This window comes from Anguilla rostrata, chromosome 4 (genome assembly GCF_018555375.3).
Source record: "Anguilla rostrata isolate EN2019 chromosome 4, ASM1855537v3, whole genome shotgun sequence".
Classification (NCBI taxonomy): Eukaryota; Metazoa; Chordata; class Actinopteri; order Anguilliformes; family Anguillidae; genus Anguilla; species Anguilla rostrata.
The window spans coordinates 3274995-3294233 of record NC_057936.1 but is presented as its reverse complement, the minus strand read 5'-3'; the positions used below and the strand labels follow the sequence as shown (position 1 = coordinate 3294233).

Genomic DNA, 19239 nt, shown 5'->3' with positions numbered 1-19239 from the left:
AGAGAGAGGGAGAGAGAGAGACAGAGAGAGAGGGAGAGAGAGAGGCAGACAGAGAGAGGGAGAGAGAGGCAGACAGAGAGAAGGAGAGAGAGAGAGGGATCGGGCTGCTTAGCGCATGTAAATATGAGCAGCCTTTAACAGGCTGCGAGGGACTGCAACCGCGGGGAAACTTTCGTTAGCCCGACGCTAGCGCTAATCAGCATTCTGCCGCGTTTAACTTCACAATCACTCGTTTATTAAAGCCGTCGTACCAAAATCACGCTGGACTTTTGATTTGCACTACAGTACTTTATAACCACACTGCACTGATCAGTGGGCGAACAGTAAAACATTTATATCGCTCGCAGGTTACTGCTGGTACACACGCAACAGGGCTTATACACACCATTGCAGAAGGGGCTCAGTTTAAAAATGCGCTTTTATTCTCCACGCAGAAACCCGGGGAGCCTTCAGCCAGCTCAGAGGCGCTCTGCTAATCCGCTCGAGAAATCTGCTGAGCAAGGGCGACGCGGGAAGGAGCCGCCGCAGCGACTTTAAATTAATGCGCCCGCTTTTATGAGCTGGGGCGGCGGAGTGTCCTATATATACGGCCTCAGCGTTGTGGGGGGGGGGGGGGTGAGGGGGGGGCGAGGAAAGCGGAGTCCGCACGGGAGGCCTGTGTGCCGGTGAACAGCACCCACCTGCAGCGATGGCCCTAAGCAAAATTTTATTGCACCTACCCCCCCCCCTCGCCCCCAACTCCCACCCCTTTCTTTCTGGAAAAAGTTATCATGGATCGCGAGGCCAATCTTGCAATAAGATGAGAGATGAGGAGGGTGAAGAACAACCCATCCATCCATCTATTATCTGTACCCGCTTATTCCTGCTCAGGGTCGTGGAGCCTGTGCTGGACCCTATCCCAGCATGCATTGGGAGAGAGGCAGGAATACACCACGGACAGTCCGCCGGTCCATCACCAGTCGAACACACACCATTCACGCACACATACACTCACACCCAGGGTGAATTCAGAGTCTCCAATTCACCTAACCTGCATGTCTTTGGACTGTGGGAGGAAACTGGAGTACCTGGAGGAAACCCACACAGACACGGGGAGAGCATGCAAACTCCACACAGAAAGCTTAGGAGCACACCAACGCATCCCTAGTAGTAGATTATGCCCCTAGATTACTTTCCCAGTAAGCACACATCTATTTTCAGCAGCAAATGCTCCTAAAACAGAAGCACCGCCGTAGAGCCCTGCTGCATGCTGGTACCAGAGCATCCGGGACAGAACACATCTCGGTCCCGGTCCCGGTGCCGTCCTCTCCAGCTGAGAGAGATCCGGACGTGGAGAAATGGCGAGAAAAAAAACCAACAGCAGCCTGGAGTTCCCGTGGAGCAGACAGAAGCGTGCCGCTCGAGCGCATGGGCTAAAGCAGGGCTCTCACCAGCGTTTGGGGCCGGAGTTCCGGGACGGGGGTGGGTGGGTGGGTGGGGGTGTCGGGACACTTTGTCAAGCGAAATTGGTGGGGGGTAGGGTGTGGATAAGTGGTCCAGCTGACCCTCACAGGCAGGGTGGGAGTTTGAGGGGAGGGGGGGTACACTGACAGTAATGACACACTGAGCATCCGCTCGAAACTGGGGAGACAAACAACAGCTGTCAGCTGCTGGAGGAGTGTTTTCCCCCCATACACACACACGCACACACATACACACACACACACACACACACGCACGTACGCGCACGCACGCACGCACACACACACACACACACGCACACACACACACGCACACACACACGCACACGCGAACACGCGCACACACACGTACACGCACGCACACACGGACGCGCGCACACACACACCCACATACGCGCACACACACACACGTACGCACGCATATACACTCACACACATGCATGTACACACAAACATACTGTAACCTTACCCAAAAGAAAAAGTGTGATCCTATGTCTCTATAAAGTGTCTTTCTGACGCTGCTTTTGTGTAAAAAAAAGTGCCATGCAAAGAAAATGTAACTGAATCACATCTGACTTTAAGGACACACTCTCTCTCTCTCTCTCTCTCTCTCTCTCTCTCAAGTCGGGCGGCTACAACTGGACATCACAACCAACGAGACGCCCCCGCTAAGAGAGGTCCAAGAACGCATCGTACCACGAGGAACAGGAACCGACGGTCTCTTAGCGTTCGTGGCGGAAAAGCGCCAGGGAGCCTCCTGACTCCAGTTAGCACTGTCAGCCTCAGCCGGGACAGCAGGCTAAAGGGGGGTTTTACCCCAACGCCGACAGCCGTTATACGACCGCGACTGGCGCTGACGTTTAATAGGGCTGAGTGAAGGTCTCGCTAGTATCGCTAGCGGAGCAAGGAGCTGTAAAAACTCCTATTTTTCCTGCTTTTTCCGCAAAGCCACAATATAAAATCCAGATGGGAACGCTGTGTTCTTTTAAAGTTATTTTTGGACGGATTTCATAGACATATTAAAATATATATTTATATAAAACGGGCTGGAACCACCCACCCTCCCCACTGGATTGGCCATAAAGAGTTCTGCCTCTCTGCGCTGTTTTCCATTTGACTGCAACATGTCATTTGCAGGGACTCCAGAGAGAGAGAGCACAGGGAACTCAGATGTGCGATTAAACACACACACACGCACACACACACACGCATTCACACACAGTCACACACAGTCACACACACACACGCATTCACACACACACACACACACACGCATTCACACACATTCACACACACACACACACATTCACACACATTCATACACACACACACACACACACACGTGCATTCACACACACGCATTCACACACGCAGACACACACACACACACACACGCGCATTCACACACGCACACACACGCACAGACACACACACACACACGTGCATTCACACACACGCATATGCACACACACAAACATACACGCGTGTACACACACACGCATGTGCATACACATGCATACACATAGATACACACATTCACACACACATGCACACACACACACACACACACACTAATCCTGCAATGACAAATACACATCAGTATTGTATCACACCACATTTTTACAAAGAATACAAGCAATACCCTTGTCATTACTCACAGATTTTCTTTCAATATATTAATGACTTCTAATGCCGTTAACGGAAGCTTCCTCCTCCCACTGCTTGCATATATGTAAGTGTATGTAAGTCTATGTGTGTGTGCGTGTGGCGTGTGTGTGTCTATGTCTGTACGTTTGTGTGTATGTGCGTGTGTGTGTGTTTGTGCCTGTGCATGTGTGTGCTTGTGCATGTCTGTATGTTTGTGTGTGTGCGCGTGTGTGTGGTGTGTGTATGTCTGTATGTATGTGTGTGTGTGTTTGTGCCTGTGTGTGCTTGTGCTTGTCTGTATGTTTGTGTGTGTGTGTGTGTGTGTGTGTGTGTGTGTGCGTATGTCTGTATGTTTGTGTGTGTGTGTGTGTGCGTATGTCTGTATGTTTGTGTGTGTGTGTGTGTGTGCGTATGTCTGTATGTTTGTGTGTGTGCGTGTGTGTGTGTGTGTGTGCATGTCTGTATGTTTGTGTGTGTGTGTGTGTGTGTGTCTGTGTGTATGTCTGTATGTTTGTGTGTGTGTGTGTGTGTGCCTGTGTGTGCTTGTGCATGTCTGTATGTTTGTGTGTGTGCGCGTGTGTGTGGTGTGTGTATGTCTGTATGTATGTGTGTGTGTGTGTTTGTGCCTGTGTGTGCTTGTGCATGTCTGTATGTTTGTGTGTGTGTGTGTGTGCGTGCGTGTGTATGTCTGTATGTTTGTGTGTATGTGCGTGTGTGTGTGTGTATGTGCCTGTGTGTATGTTTGTGTGTGTGTGTTTGTGTGTGTGTGTGTGTGTGTGTGTATGTGCACTGCAGAGGGGAGGACACTGGAGCGGACTGCTTGCAGTGCAGCAGACGTGCGAGCTAGCGGATGTGCACACCCACACACACACGCACAAACAAACATACAGACATGCACAAGCACACACAGGCACAAACACACACGCACATACATACAGAAATGCACACACACACATACACACACACTTACATACATGTGTATGTGTATATGTGATCTAGTACTAAAGGTGGTCTATGATGTGTGGCGTAGAGTTGATGAGCTGTAGAGTGGTGCAGAAACACAGGGAGTCCATGAGTCACACTAACGGCCCAATCAGCTTTCACAGTGAGGGTCAGTCACAGACAGCACCGCCACAGACCACAGACCCAGCACCCACAGAGGGGAGGGGGGAGAGGGGAGAGATCCCTGGCCCCCGGTTGCCCGTGGCGACAGGCCACAGCGGGTGTGTGGCGCTGCTTGTGTTGGGCCTGCAGCACGGCGGCCTGTTTGGATCTGTAAACGGGAGAGACCGGGGTGGGCCCGACGCCCCCCACCACCGCCAGAACCCGCACCCCGCACCCACTCCCCCCCAAACCCCCCCCCACCCCCACCACCACCACTCAGCATCACACCCCTTCTCCCTGTCCCCAATTCCCTCTCTCTCTCTCTCTCTCTCTCAAAACATGGTGTTTCTGCCACGCCAAACAATGCCTTTCTTTCTGTGGTCAGACCCCTCAAAGGGTCTACCTCTCCTCTCTCGGCCCCGCAGTCTCAGCTTTCTGTCGGGGGGGGGGGTTCGGGTTCGAGAGAGCGGACTGCACAGGAACGTCAACGGCGTCTGCCAAGGCCCTTCGGCTGACGTCAAACGACGGCGTGCACAAAACCACAACAGCAAACGCGTACGAGCTGTGTAATCAAACACCCCCCCCCCCCACCCCCAATCCACCCGCCGTTTCTCCCTCTGCTCTGTGGTCAGGCCCCCGACAGCTCGCTCCCTGTCCCCCTCCAAAGCAAAGAGGAGAACCCCCCCGTCCCCTCCCCGGCTGTATGTGTGGTCTCTAGAACACGGATTGGCCAAGTTGGTTTTACCATAGCTCAATTTTTCCACGTTACGTGCAGCCTCATTGCTTAAGGACAGGTATGTATGCACACGAGCGTGCGTGCGTGCGTGTGTGTGTGTGTGTGTGTGTGCGTGCGTGCGCGTGTACCTCTGTGGGGGGATGTGGGTTTCATACACTGCCATTTTTTTATTTTCATTACATTAGCTTTGGTCATTAAAATTAATCCCCTACCACACTGACAAATAAACTTCCTTCTCAGGACCTGCCCTGGGTAGGGTTACAGATGAAGGACTCCCAGTTCATGTACTTTCATTTTTATTTTTATTTTTTTTACCTCCAGGCCAGGTGTGGGGGGGGGGGAAAGAAAAAAACTGACGTGCAGTACTAATGTTTCTGAAACACTATACGACATGTAGGCGCTCCAGCTTAGCAAGGCACACACTTAACACAGCCCTGAAGAACGATCGCGAGCCTGCAGCAGATGCGGACAGGAGAAGCGTGACTGAGGGGACTTTTTAAACCCCCACTCTTTATTCACCAATACGGATCATCAGTCACAACTGGAAGCCTGCCCCATGACTGCAGTGAACTCTGGCACTCTGGCTGGGCGTGCGCTAGCTCACAAGCTAACTCACACGCTAGCTCACACGCTAACTCACACGCTAGCTCACATACTAGCTCACAAGCTAACTCACATACTAGCTCACAAGCTAACTCACATACTAGCTCACAAGCTAACTCACATACTAGCTCACAAGCTAGCTCACACGCTAACTCACACGCTAGCTCACAAGCTAGCCCACACGCTAACTCACACGCTAGCTCACATACTAGCTCACAAGCTAACTCACACTAATAATAGCTCACACGCTAACTCACATACTAGCTAAGCTATCACATACTAGCTCACAAGCTAACTCACATACTAGCTACTGCCACAGCTAGCTCACATGCTAGCTTGACACACTGCTGCTCCCTGCAGGCAGCAGTTTACCGCTGCATCAGCATTGGACACAGGACTGCACAGCCATTGGACCAGAGGACTGAACAGCCATTGGACCAGAGGACTGTACAGCCATTGGGCCAGAGGACTGAGCAGCCATTGGGCCAGAGGACTGTGCAGCCATTGGACCAGAGGACTGAGCAGCCATTGGACCAGAGGACTGAGCAGCCATTGGACCAGAGGACTGTGCAGCCATTGGACCAGAGGACTGAGCAGTCATTGGGCCAGAGGACTGCGCAGCCATTGGACCAGAGGACTGCACAGCCATTGGACCAGAGGACTGAGCAGCCATTGGACCAGAGGACTGTGCAGCCATAGGGGCAGAGGACTGTGCACCATGGACCAGAGGATGAGCAGTCATTGGACCAGAGGACTGAGCACCATGGACCAGAGGACTGTGCAGCCTTGGACAGAGGACTGAGCAGTCATGGGCCAGAGGACTGCGCAGCCATTGGACAAGACTGCACAGCCATGAACCAGACTGCACAGCCTGCCAGAGGATGACAGCCTTTGCCGAGACTGCAGCATTGGACCAGACTGTACGCCATGGCCAGAGGACTGTGCAGCCATAGGCCAGGATGTGCAGCCATTGGCCAGAGACTGAGCAGCCATTGGGCAGAGATTGCATATTGCAAGCGATGACAGGCTGGCGAACTTTAAAAGCTAGCGAAACAGCATGTGTTACATAGGCAAAACCCCCCCTTTTAAGTGGGCACCAAAACCCCCTTTTAACTGGGCACCCCCACCCCTGCATCGCCCCAAGGTACCCATCCCTCCTTCGCCCCACCCCCACCATGTCAGCGCTGACATGGTTGGGATTCAACTGAGTAAATTGGAATTCTGATTGAAATGACAGTGCTGGGAATTTCACACACAGCTAAAACAAAAAAAAAAAAAAAACAATTTCTGCATGAATAAATTCATAATAAGCACATTAATAATAAAACCGATGCTGATGAAGTTTAATGTTCCATGCACTTTGGCGTAGGACGGCTTACTGGGACGGCGTACTGGGCCTGCGTTGTGGCGGTTTGCACATCTGATCTCAATCGGGCTCTGGGTTTGCGCTCGAGCTTGACTGTGAGCAGAAGAGGCAGCCCAGGGAGATAATAAGCTTCAGATTGGGAGGTCTGAGGCTGGCGTGTTTACACCACATGTGAGGAGGAAACGGTGGCGAGCGAGGAGAAAGCCCGACCAGAGCGGTTTTGTACGAGTGTGCTTGCGTTCTGTTTTGGAAGAGATCGCATCGCCGCCGCCTGTCCACCGACGGCACACAAATCAGCCCGACTGTCAGAGCGCAGCTCGCAAGCACGCGCGTCACGTACCGAAATAAAACCCGTTAGAATAAGAGCCCGAGCTCTCTGATGTGACTGCGCGAACTTTTCAAACTGAATTTTTAAAAATAACGGAAAACGAAGAACGCACTTTTTTGTAGCATTATCGTCCCAATAAGCAACGGTATTTTAAATATCGATGGTATTTGTCTGAACCGCGCACTGAAATCATGGCTATAAATATACAGCAAGAAATAATTTGGGTTGTAGCTCTAAATGTTTCCTAATTTTATTGTACATGGTATTCATCTAAAAATACTCAGATGAGCACCGCTCTGGCGACGGTAGGCTACGCTGTGATAAGATGATCCACGAAAAAACAAATCAGATTATTTTACCAATTGTAACTGTAAAGGCATGTACTCAAGGGAAGTGTTTAATGCCTAAACTATTTCTCTTAACGACTGGAGGCTTTTACACAAGAAAAGAGGGCAGAGGTTATGCTGTTGGTTGGTCTGCTATGTGACATTTTAGAACACTTCTCCGTGTTATTCATGCAAGAATTATAAAATTCAAAACTCAAGAAATCATAAATGGTGATCAGTCTTCTGAATAATAATAATGCTTATTTAAGAATAGACAAAACAGACCGTGAAAATGAGATTTAAATAAATAAACAGTGTGCCCAATGTAAGCAACTAAATATGCAGGAAAGCAAAAACTATTTGCAAAGGAGAGTCCCTGGTCTAGTCACCAACACAGCTTAACGTGCTTCCTATTTAGTTTCAAACTTTCATTGAGATAAGAAAGAACAACACTGAAGACATTTTGAGGTATTTGGTCAGGTAACCATTAGCCTGGGTCTTCACCGGGCAGAATGTACAGTGCAGTTTGTTTAAATCCCACTGTTGCATTGGCACTCCATAGATGGGCCTTCCACCAAAGTACAGCCCATCCTTTGGGGTTCCCAGCCTCTTCATCTCCACAATGAACGCACCCCACCGCCCTACCACCCCCCCCGCCCCCCACCACCACCACCATCACTACCCACACAGACACCAGGCTTGCGAGAGGGGGGGGGGGGGGTGAGGGTTGGATCTAGGTTTGGGCAGGCCTCCACTCAGACGCAGCGCTGGCTGGACAGCAGCACCAGCTGGAGCGGTGAGCTGCTGCCCAGAGGTACCGGCTCTGGCCTGGACGGGAGGATGGGGGGTAAGGGCGGGGGGGGTCAAGGAGGGGTGAGAGGGGAGGGGCGGAGTCTGGCACGGAGGAGCTGAGGCTGAGGCGTTCGGAATGGGAGGGGTGCCGCTGCCAACCGCCAGTTTCATATCTTATCTGTCTCATAACCTTTTGGATGGGGTTGGGGGGGGGGGCTCTATGCGGGTCAGTGGGTGGGGTGACTATCTGCACTGACTGTACAGCCCCCCCAGGATTCTGCCCCCACTGATTGCGCCCCAACTGACATTAATGCCGATTCGATATCGGGTTCAGCGGAAACGTCAGTGCCAAAAAATGTTTTAAAAAATCCCCTTGTTTACTGTCATTTTACACTCTGCAGAAGGGACTTCACCCACAGGGCTTGCTAACACTTTAAGGTGTGAGGCCACATGGCCAGAGTGTTCCTAACTAATGCTGATGTCACAATCACTGCTGGTAACTGAACGCAACGGAGTTCTAGAACAACAGACTTAAAACGTTCCAAAAAAACTTACTCATCTAAAGGGTCAGGAAACACAGTTACTGCAAAATGCCACAAGACGGTACAGGCAAAAAATAAAGAAATTATCATAATAACTTCCATGCTCAAGCAATCGAGTGAAAGTACAAATACACATTTATAAGACGTCACTCTGAACGTTGTACCAGCAGGCGATGGAAGGGTCCGTCTGTATGCTCCATGGAACATGTTTACTTCTGCCTCAGAACGGTGAACTAAACCGTGGCAGACCCTCCTAAGGAAAATATTATCGTCGAGCATGTAACTGGAAAAGAGCATAACAAAAGGATTCCTGCTAAGGCTTAATAAAAAAAACGTGTGCGGCACATTAGACCGAGAGACAGAGAGGAATAGAGCAGGGGCAGGGAGGAGGGAGGGAGGGAGGGAGAGAGGGAGAAATGGAGACCGTGTGACGTAGCATTTGTCCTGGAATGCCCTTCTAAGCCTGCCTGCACTCCAAGTGCACGCTCTCTCTCTATCTCTCTGTCTCTCTTTTATTTGCTCTAACCCTATCAGGACTTCAAGAAGCTTAAATATATTTATAACATACACTGTAACAGCAGAATGCGTAGCATACAGATTGTGTCATCTGTGCTGTTGTTCTTTCCACTGAAGGACAGCAGTATTAACCCGTTGAAGAGTAGGTTTTTTTCGGAATTGTTTTTTTTCTTCTCCAAAGTTCTAAGTCGGTGTTCTAGAACTCTAGAAATGCTTTCGGTTACAACGTTCACAGTTAAGAACATTCTAATCACCCATTTGTGACCTCACACCTTATAGAGTTAAAGAAACCCCCACCCTACTGCACTCCCTCTCTCTTGTTTAGCTGTCTCTAATGAGCCTCACAGCATTCTTCATGCAGTGAAGTCATTCTCACAGCAACTTTTATATCGGTGGCAATTTTATGAAGGATTTCATGCACATGCAAACAATTTACAGTGAACATCCCTCCCACACCGCAACGCAAACAGCTGCCGCCTGCGATGCCGGGGCCAGGTGAAGGGCAAAAATGCCGAACGAAGAAGAGGAAGGAGCAAAAAAAAGCTTTTCAATAAGGACTTAAAGGAGACTTGACATTTGAGTAATCTGAGTTGCCGGGACAGGGCAGTGTAACACTGACACACTGGAGCCACAATGGTGCAGAGCACGTGTGCCCTGCTGTACGTCCACCAGGGCCCCAGAACGCTCCATTGTTCCTTTGTGCGCCAGGCTGAGACTCTCCATTATGACATCACAGAGGTCAGGTGGCGAGCCAGCGCTGCGTTACGCAACAGGGCGCTAGCGCCGGAGGCTAACCGGGGCACGCGCTCTAATCCTGTCCTGACCCGCTCCTCTGTCCTCTGGGATGGGGGGCGGGGCGGGGCGTCATTCATATCCCAAAGCGCTGCTGGATGTGTGAAAGCTCCTGGATGTAAAGCCAGCTGCAGGCCTCGGGGGGGGGGGGGGGCGCGGTAGGGGCCGGGACCCTCGCTGGCTACACAGGAACCGACAGCAGCGTTAGCATCAGCGCTAAAGGCGCCTGGCAGCTAAACCACCTGGGAAACACGGTCCTGGTCCCGCCATGGCCCAGGTGTATGAGATGATGAACGCTGAATCCTGCTCATGTGATTAGCATACGGAAACGGCCGTGAACAAACACAGATAAGAGAAAGAAAAAAAAATGAATGCCGAAATGTTCTTGGAAATGTACTTACGCACAGTTCTACGATCAAATGTGATCGTACGCACGTTTCGTGAATGAGGCCCAATGAGTTCAGTTCAACTCCCACAGCTGCCTCAAAATGCTTGAGTATCAGATAAGCTACAATAAAATAACTACTTGTACTTGTACTAGAAGTACTGCAGAACCACTTCAAGGACACAAGGACACTAGATGCCCAGAAGGTGATGTCTGCATATACATCACACAGTAATAAGTCCCAATTCAGCAGGAGAGCAGCCGGCTGCCTGCCACGCTGGCACTGAGAGGAGAGGGGAGGGGCAGAGGGGAGCCTAGTTCTGCAGCGCGCTGGGACGGGGGGTGGCTGGGGAGGGGAGAGAGGCGCTATTATTAGCGATGGAAACCCTGAGCTGGAGCTGATCGATACGAGAGAGACAGAGAGAGGAGAGAGGAGAGGAAAGCCAGGAAACCGAATCCAGGAGTCTACCCCTCTGCGTCTGGGGCGGGGGGGGGGGGGGGGGGGGACACAAGCAATCTCCCTTTGGCACACTCCCTCCTGCAGTCACTGCCGTCCCATAATGCTCTGGGGCTTCAGTGAAAAATCCCCCCAGCTTCTGCCGACACTCCCGCCTGCAGTCACTGCTATCCCATAATGCTCTGGGGCTTCAGTGAAAAATCCCCCCAGCTTCTGCCGACACTCCCTCCTGCAGTCACTGCTGTCCCATAATGCTCTGGGGCTTCGGTGAAAAATCCCCCAGCTTCTGCAGACACTCCCTCCTGCAGTCACTGCCGTCCCATGATGCTCTGGGGCTTCAGAGCAAAATGGAACTGACTACCCAGGGCCCCAAAGCAGGGGGTCCTGGACTAAAAACTTTGTTTTGGTCTACTATTTTGAGGGGCTCCACAGAGACTGGGACAGGGCCCAGAATTTCATGCCACACCCCTGAGAGCCTGCACTGTACTGGGCCACTCACCAGCATGCCAGAGACTACAGTCCCCACAGTACCACAGGACGGCTTGTGCTGATTGGAGGAGAGCACACCGCACATCTCTCACAGCCAATCACTGCTAGCCTGCGGGCCGTGTTGTCACGAGCAGAAACTGTGTGTGTAGTCTTGGTAACGCTGGCTGACAGAGACCCTCCCCACCCCCGGCAGGACAGGGTCAGCTGTGCCTGGAGGCTGTTAGCATTCGCTAATTGCGAGCTAACGATGCAGTCAGAGCCAATTCCTAAGCCATTAAAGCACAGAGACCAGCCAGCGCTCGCCAGCATAGCTTTTACACACTGAGACAACACCCCCCCCCACCCGCCACAGAGAGAAATTTCTGAGCGCCGTCAATAAACAAATACACAACGAACCAAACGAGCACGTCTGTAACAGCAGGCTCAAGTCTGCTCGACCTTGCGGAGTTCCCCTATTCCAAACAAATCGACCGAACATTTGCAAATGATGCTTCGCAGCCGACTGCGAAAAACAGAGACGATTGTAAACGCCCGACCGTAAACACAGGGTGCGCGATTTGTCCCGCGCACGGGAGACCAGCCCCGGAGACGAGCGCGATCCCAGTTCCGATCCGCCATACGCCACTCAAACCGCCCGACACTTTTCCAAGGAGCGCTCGAAAACGAACATGTGAGTGTGTGGAAGGTAACCGCGGGCAACATCGCGAAGGGGGGGCGTGGGGGACCCGGAGCTATGATTTAAAGGAGTCCGTGTTTATAAACCGCCAACGTTGAACTAATTGAAATGGCGCTCTCTGGCCTGGCCAGGCTGCCGGGACAGGACTTGGAGCAGAGGCGCTGCGGCTTTGCGGAATTCCCAAAGTTGACCCGGGACCGTCCGGAGCAGAGGGACGTCCAGCAGCGGGAATATCACAGAGGTTTTTTTTTTTTTTTCGAGCCTGGTTTCGTCGCCGGGGCCTATGGCGGTTTTTACGGCACAGACGCGGCAAACGTGCTCCAGTCCAGAGCCGTTTACCTGCGAGGCCACAGAAGTCCTCAGCTGTCCGTCACCCAGACAACGTGCGGGACAGACACGCCTGGAAAGAGGTGGAGGGTGACGGAGAGGGGGGCTGGGGGTGTAAGGGGGGGGGGGGGGTTACGGGTGAGTGCGGCCGTGTAACTCAAACCTCCAAAACAGCTGGTGCAAGCAACCCCCCCCCCCCCCACCCCACCCCACCCCAAACCTCTCTGAGTAATCTCACACATGCGTTTCATTCCAAACAAACAGCCGTATGTAAAATATTCCACCTTTCGGGGGGGTTGGGCTTAAGTATACAAGCGTAGGTTTTCCAGTACTCAATCACTTTAATAAGGGGATGGGGATGGAGGGAGAAGATGATGATGGAGGGGGGGAGGGGTGGGGGGGGGTAACGTGGGGCAAATATCAGTTTTTTTGTGACCCCCCCCCCCCTTAGCTAGCCCAGCTTTTCTGCTTTCTAAGCTCCGGCCCCCTCCCCTCTCCTGTTCCTCTTTGCCCCATAAAATGTGATCCAGACTAGAGTGCGGAGGTAGTGGAATAGCCCGGGGGGAGGAGGTGGTGGGAGTGGGGGGTAGGGAGGTTCCCCCACTGCTTGCTAAGCAGTCCTGTCGCAGTGGTAACATCATCCACTGCAATTTAACGGAAGGGTTAGATTTCATGCCCGTATAAAAACGTAAAAAAACAGAATGCAAACAAAAAAAATTTCTTTCAAAGAAAGCTTTGTAACTTCAAGAATCATTTTCCTAGTTCTCAGATATTATCCTCTCTTTTCAAAAGCAACAATCAGACCCATTCATTTTCCCACCCAAGATTGTACGTTGTTTTCTTAAAGAAGGTGCACACACAACCAGGTTTACTTCTATTAATTCCTTTTAATTTCCACCCTATCAACACTTTCACTCACAACTCACACTCGACACCACCACTCCACTGCACCAGCCATTCCAGATTTCTCACTCTGAATAACTACGCTGTGAATTTACTACAACACAAACACATGAAGCCCAGAAAGAGCCAATATGAGTTGCTTAGCGCAGTGCCATTGTTGCCAGGCAGCAGCAGGGCATCTCTACATACATAAGAATCACGCGTGGCTAAAACAAGACATGCTGCAGGCGGACCAGATATTCAACTCCAACGCAGCGTGGGACACACAGCGCCCCGACTACGAGTGAGCCAGCCGGGGGGGGGGGGGTGTTTGGCGGCTGGTGAGACCACTGCTTCTTCCGATGACATCGTTTCTATTAAACTAATTAGCGAACCCTAAATGCACGTCTCTGAAAGCAGCCGGCCGAAACAGAGAGCTGTCGTTAGCCGTTTAGCACGCGGGGAACTCGCACATATGGGGCTTCTCCAGTACTGCAGCTTCTGGCTGACAGATGTTTGGTCATTGAGGCCGATGCGTCACATGGGAGGAAAAAAGTAATTCTGTCTGAAATCTTGAATCTTGAATGCAAATGTTTTCACAATGCGGTGGGGGCATTGCCTCCTGAGGGCTTGTCTGTATCACAGCTTATTTTACTCTTCAAGTTTAGACAAGACCAGGTCAAAACCTAGTATATGGCTGGACCTAACACACTTCATCCGGCCGACCAATGGTGTAACTTCATAACTCGGCCGACCAACTTCATCACTCACTCAGTCTCAGTCACTCAGTCACAGACATTTGCGTTTGTAGGGCTGGCCCCGCTGTTGCGGTCCAGTCAAAAATTAATTTATATATATATTCACTGCCGAAGGGGACATACTGCATCAGCACAATGATTTTCGTAAGGGGACAAAAGTGGAACAAGGAGGAGGCGGACAAAAAAGTGGGATAAAAGTAGTCTGGAGCGGATATTTGCATCGTGGCATTCCTGCCCTATCAGCTCCCTTCCTGTCTGCTGCGCCCGTCGGTATTTGGAGAGTGTTCCGGAATCCTGAAAACCCGCAGCGCGATCGCTGGAGAAGGTCGCCTCACCGCACCCCCCACCCCCCCACCCCCGCGGAGGAGGACGCCATGCGCACCGCATATCCCCCCCCCACGGGCTTGGAGACGCACAACTCAGGTCTTCGTAAAAAAAATAAAAAATAAAAATAATAATAATAATAATAATAATAAAAATAAATGAAATAAACACTGATCGCCCGAATGCAAAACGAGTTCCAGAAACAGGCAGGGGTTCCTCTATTTAACAAATAAACAAACAGGCCTAAAAAAAAACAGCAACCGGAGAGCGGATAAAAACGCCTGACTAATAATTCACCGTGCCCAACAGGCCACCAAAAAATCCGGCAGCCTTGTGACTCCGACAAGATTAATTACTCAAATGGCACTTGGCTCCGAAGCTTCTCGAACATAATTAGCGGTAAAAACCCAGACGCTGTTATAGCAGAGGGGCACAGGCTACCCGCTGCTCTGTACCCGAGTTAGTGTGTAACTCACAGCCCGACAGTACCGGTTGCCAGATTTGCCTGGATCTCGAACGGAATTTTCAAATTATTTGTAAAGATTCGGTCTTGATCGAACAATATAACGTCCAAAAAAAGAAAATGTACAGTTAGTCTGTAATGGCGTCTCAACCACTCCCCCTGGTCTGTGATCCGTTCCGATACCTATCCTACCCCCCCCCCCCCCCGGCTACGAAAGCATCTGATTGCGATATGTCAGCAACCACAACTCCTTTTACCCCTACTACCTTGTCCGCCATCAGTTCTGACCGCTCCCACCATCCAGCTGCACAAGTTGACAAATTATAAATCTGGCAACCCTATCCAACTGTCCAGCAGGCCTGGGGGGCTGGGTTGGGTTGGACTGAAACTCCCCCCCCCCGGTCTGTGCATTTGAACCCGTGGGCCCAGCAGCTAAAAGGATCCGGGGGAGGTGAGAGATTTATTATTCATTCCCAACTAAACCGCCGTCTCCTGTTACCGCTGTTAATTCAGCAGTCTGAGGCGGACGTATCAATCCGTCTCCATCTCCCCTCCGCCTCCCCTCCATCTGCCCTCCGCCTCCCCTCCATCTGCCCTCCGCTTCCCCTCCATCTCCCCTCCGCTTCCCCTCCATCTCCCCTCCGCTTCCCCTCCGAGCTCCCCACGGCTCCAGCCCAGTACAGGCTGCCAGCCACCAATCCGTTTCCCTTCCGTTTCCCCTCCATGCTCCACACGGCTCTGCCTGGTACAGGTGGCCGGCCGCGGCAGCACCCAACAGCACATCAGGCCCAAAAAAACCGGCCTTTTTACTAATCTGAGCATCGCACTCACAAAAAAAACCATGACGAGCAGCTGCACATTTATTGTCATTACATTATATTACATTCATTTGGCACACGCTTTTGTCCAAAGCGACGTACAAAAAGTGCATTTCATGGTCATGGACAACTACAAAACACAGGTTCAAATGACTATTATTTTCAAACGCGTGCACACACAAAAAGGGGCTTGCATGGTGGAAACATCCATTTGCGGTGCAGTGATGATAATAATAATTTGTGCCGTGTTCTTTTGCATGTTTTTTTTGTATTAATTCACGAAATTTTCCCTAAATACATGTTTGGGTTGAATTTCGTATCTAAAAAAAATACTTATGCAAAAAAGTGCCTTTTAGAGAAAAACAGCGTTGGGGGGGAAACTGCCTTTGTCTCTTTCTTTTCTTTGTCAGGGTTTGTGCCCATATTTCTTTAACATACAACCTATCTCCACTCTGCAGTGTTTAGCCCTAATATATTTTCAAATGTTAATAACAAAGGGCATTTCACAGCATGCGTGATTTGCATGACCTCAGCAATGCAGTTTGACCTGGGCTACATCTGGAACGTCGGTACCTTGGGCAATACAACTAAAATGACAGTTTTATGTGACATACTGCCATTTTGCAGTGCAACACTGGACACGTTTTTGGGTCTGCAGCAGGGGGTGATAAAAGAATCAACAGCTAGCCTAAAATAATATTTGGTCATTTTTGAGAGTCTGTATTCGGCTTTTCTCCGAACACCTCCCAGCGCGGGATGTCGTACCCCCGGGACAGAGACCGCTCTCCTCCCTCACTTCCGAAGCGGAAGCCGCTCGTGCCCGACAGAGGAACCGGTTGGATGCGCAGGTTTTTACTGTGGCGCTCGGGAACGGAGAATCGGGATGTTATCCTTGGCACAAGCTTTTCCATAAATGCACAGCGCAGCAACGAAAGGTATTTGGCTTTTTTGTGTGCTTCGTCTCACTGCCGGTAAAAGAAAAGATCAAATCCAGACCAGTCAAATTATTTTTTATTTTGCTATTGCGGAAGACGGTGATTGCTATCAGTATGCGCAGCACGGTAGCATAATCACGTAAGAGTCTCATTCAATTCTCATGGCCCCAGTGATCCGACCCTGACTTGACCGCTAAAACTACAGCGAGTTTGTAATCGGCGCTGCGCAGCCTACCTGCGGAAGTTCAAAGAAAAGATAACGATCACCGAAAGCATCCGTGAACCGGCACATTACACACCTCATCAACGGCTGAATGGAACCAGTACAGTAGGCGGTTCATCCATTTGCAGTTTAAAAAAAACTTTTTTTTTTTAAAGATTCTCTCCAAATATTTCTTCATTACTTTTTTTTATTATTTCTGAGTTGGACATGTTTCAAATATGAACAACATAAATAGAAAAAAAAAAGAATGAAGGAATTTCTGCTTCCAATGTCGTCAGGCGAAAACTACCGCAGAAGTGGAGATGACTAACTTCGATAAATAATACATTAGAACGACTGTAAGGGACGTATCATTAACCTTGTCCTGCGCTGGATTGCACACGAGGAGTGTACTGTACAACGGCTCCCTTTTCAAACGACCGGGGCTCTGAGAACAGAGAAGCCATTATCTCCGCAGACCGGCCTCACCAACAGCCCGAGGAAACAACCACCAGCCCACCGTCACTGACCAGAGCGTCTCCGCCTCGTAAATAAAGGTGATCAAACCAGCCGCAGACGGCAACCGTATTTTGTTTTGTTTTTTAAAAAACCGGGGTGAAACGCACAACAACGGCAACATAAAATGACCAAAATAAAAACCGCCGTGTGCAACACATGGATTTTTAAAATGGATGAATCTCTTAAGCTGTAATTACTGCCTGACATCAGACAGCAGGCCCTTCTGTTCCAGCTGTAGATTGTGCGGAGTGGAGAGGGCTTTAATCAAAGCCTAATGAATTATCAGAGGGGGGTTGGAGGGGGGGGCAGAGAGGGGCTGGTGGGGGGAAGGGGGGGGGGGGCAGTAGCCCGAAACAACCATGTAATTACCTATTCTCTCTCACTCCCGCTTCTTCCCCCGCTTCCTTCTCCTTTCCCTTTCTTTGTTTTTTGTTTAGATCCTCTGCTCCTTGCGGCGGGGAACGGGAGCGGGAGCGGGCCAGGCGCCAAGCGTGCCATCAGTGGCAGAGCCCCCCATTGTCCTGATGCCACCAGTGATGCCAGCTGGCGGGTCTGGCGGGGTGCCACGCGGAGCGGAGGCAGCTGGCACTGAGCAGGGGGAGAGTTCGGGGGAAGAGGGGTGAGAATTGGGGGCGGGGCTGAGACCGTGGGGGGGGGTTGGGGTGCGGGTGGAGGGGGGGGGGGGGGTGGGCGATGGGAAAGGCCGTTGGGGAGTCTACAGTACACGCACGCACACACGCACATATACATACACACACATACACACACACACACACTCACATATACATACACACACACACACTCACATATACATACACACACACACACACACACACACACACACACACACACACACACACACACACACACACACACACACCTCACACACCTCACACACACACACACACACACACAAACACACAAACACACACACACACACACACACAAACACACACACCCTCTGGGAAGGCCCAGGTGTGTGTTCCCAGTGAACAGCTGCTGCCAGTAAGCGCCCTCCTCTCCCTGTCCCAAAACAGACGGAGGGCTTCAGTCCCTCTGTCGCCCACCGCCGCCCTCCCCCCCCCCTCGCAGACCACGCCAACTTGTTTTTCTGTGCCGTTTGTTTGTGGGGGCGGGCGGGAGGACGTGGAGCAGCTTGCACCAGATTCACGCCTCTTTATCTTTCGCTGATTAACTTCCAGGGGTAAGGAGGCCAGTAAGAAGTGGGCTGTGTTAAATGACAGCTGAGCCGGCCTATAAAAAAGCACGATGCTGGGACAGGGAGAGGGAAAACGCTGTTGCACAGGGTCCGCTGGGTACACAGCCTCGGGCCTTTACATTGGGAAACGCCGCTACAATGTGTCATTCCCGAGCACAGGGACCCAGCGCTGTAGCACAGGGACCCAGCGTCGCGCATGCAATGAGAATTTCAGCTCAGTGTGCATGCAGCAGCGTACAGTCTGGCTTCCTGTTAACAAAGATGAGGGAGATTAATTGATTCTCACACACACACACACACACACACACACACGCATGCACACACACACACATGCACGCATGCATGCACACACACACGCGCACACGCACACGCACATGCATGCACGCACACGCACACACACATATGCACGTATACACACACCCACATACGCGTGCACACACACACATACACACACACATGCATGCACGCACGCACATATATACATACCCACATACGCGTACACACACACACATGCATGCACGCACGCACATATATACATACCCACATAAGTGCACACACACACACACACACACA

General features: G+C 51.1%; 1 protein-coding gene across 2 annotated transcripts in view; it reads right to left on the bottom strand.

The window, feature by feature from the left end:
• The window catches only part of nfic (nuclear factor I/C), a 133250-nt gene that overhangs the window by 52661 nt on the left and 61350 nt on the right, over positions 1–19239 (bottom strand). The window lies entirely within an intron of this gene.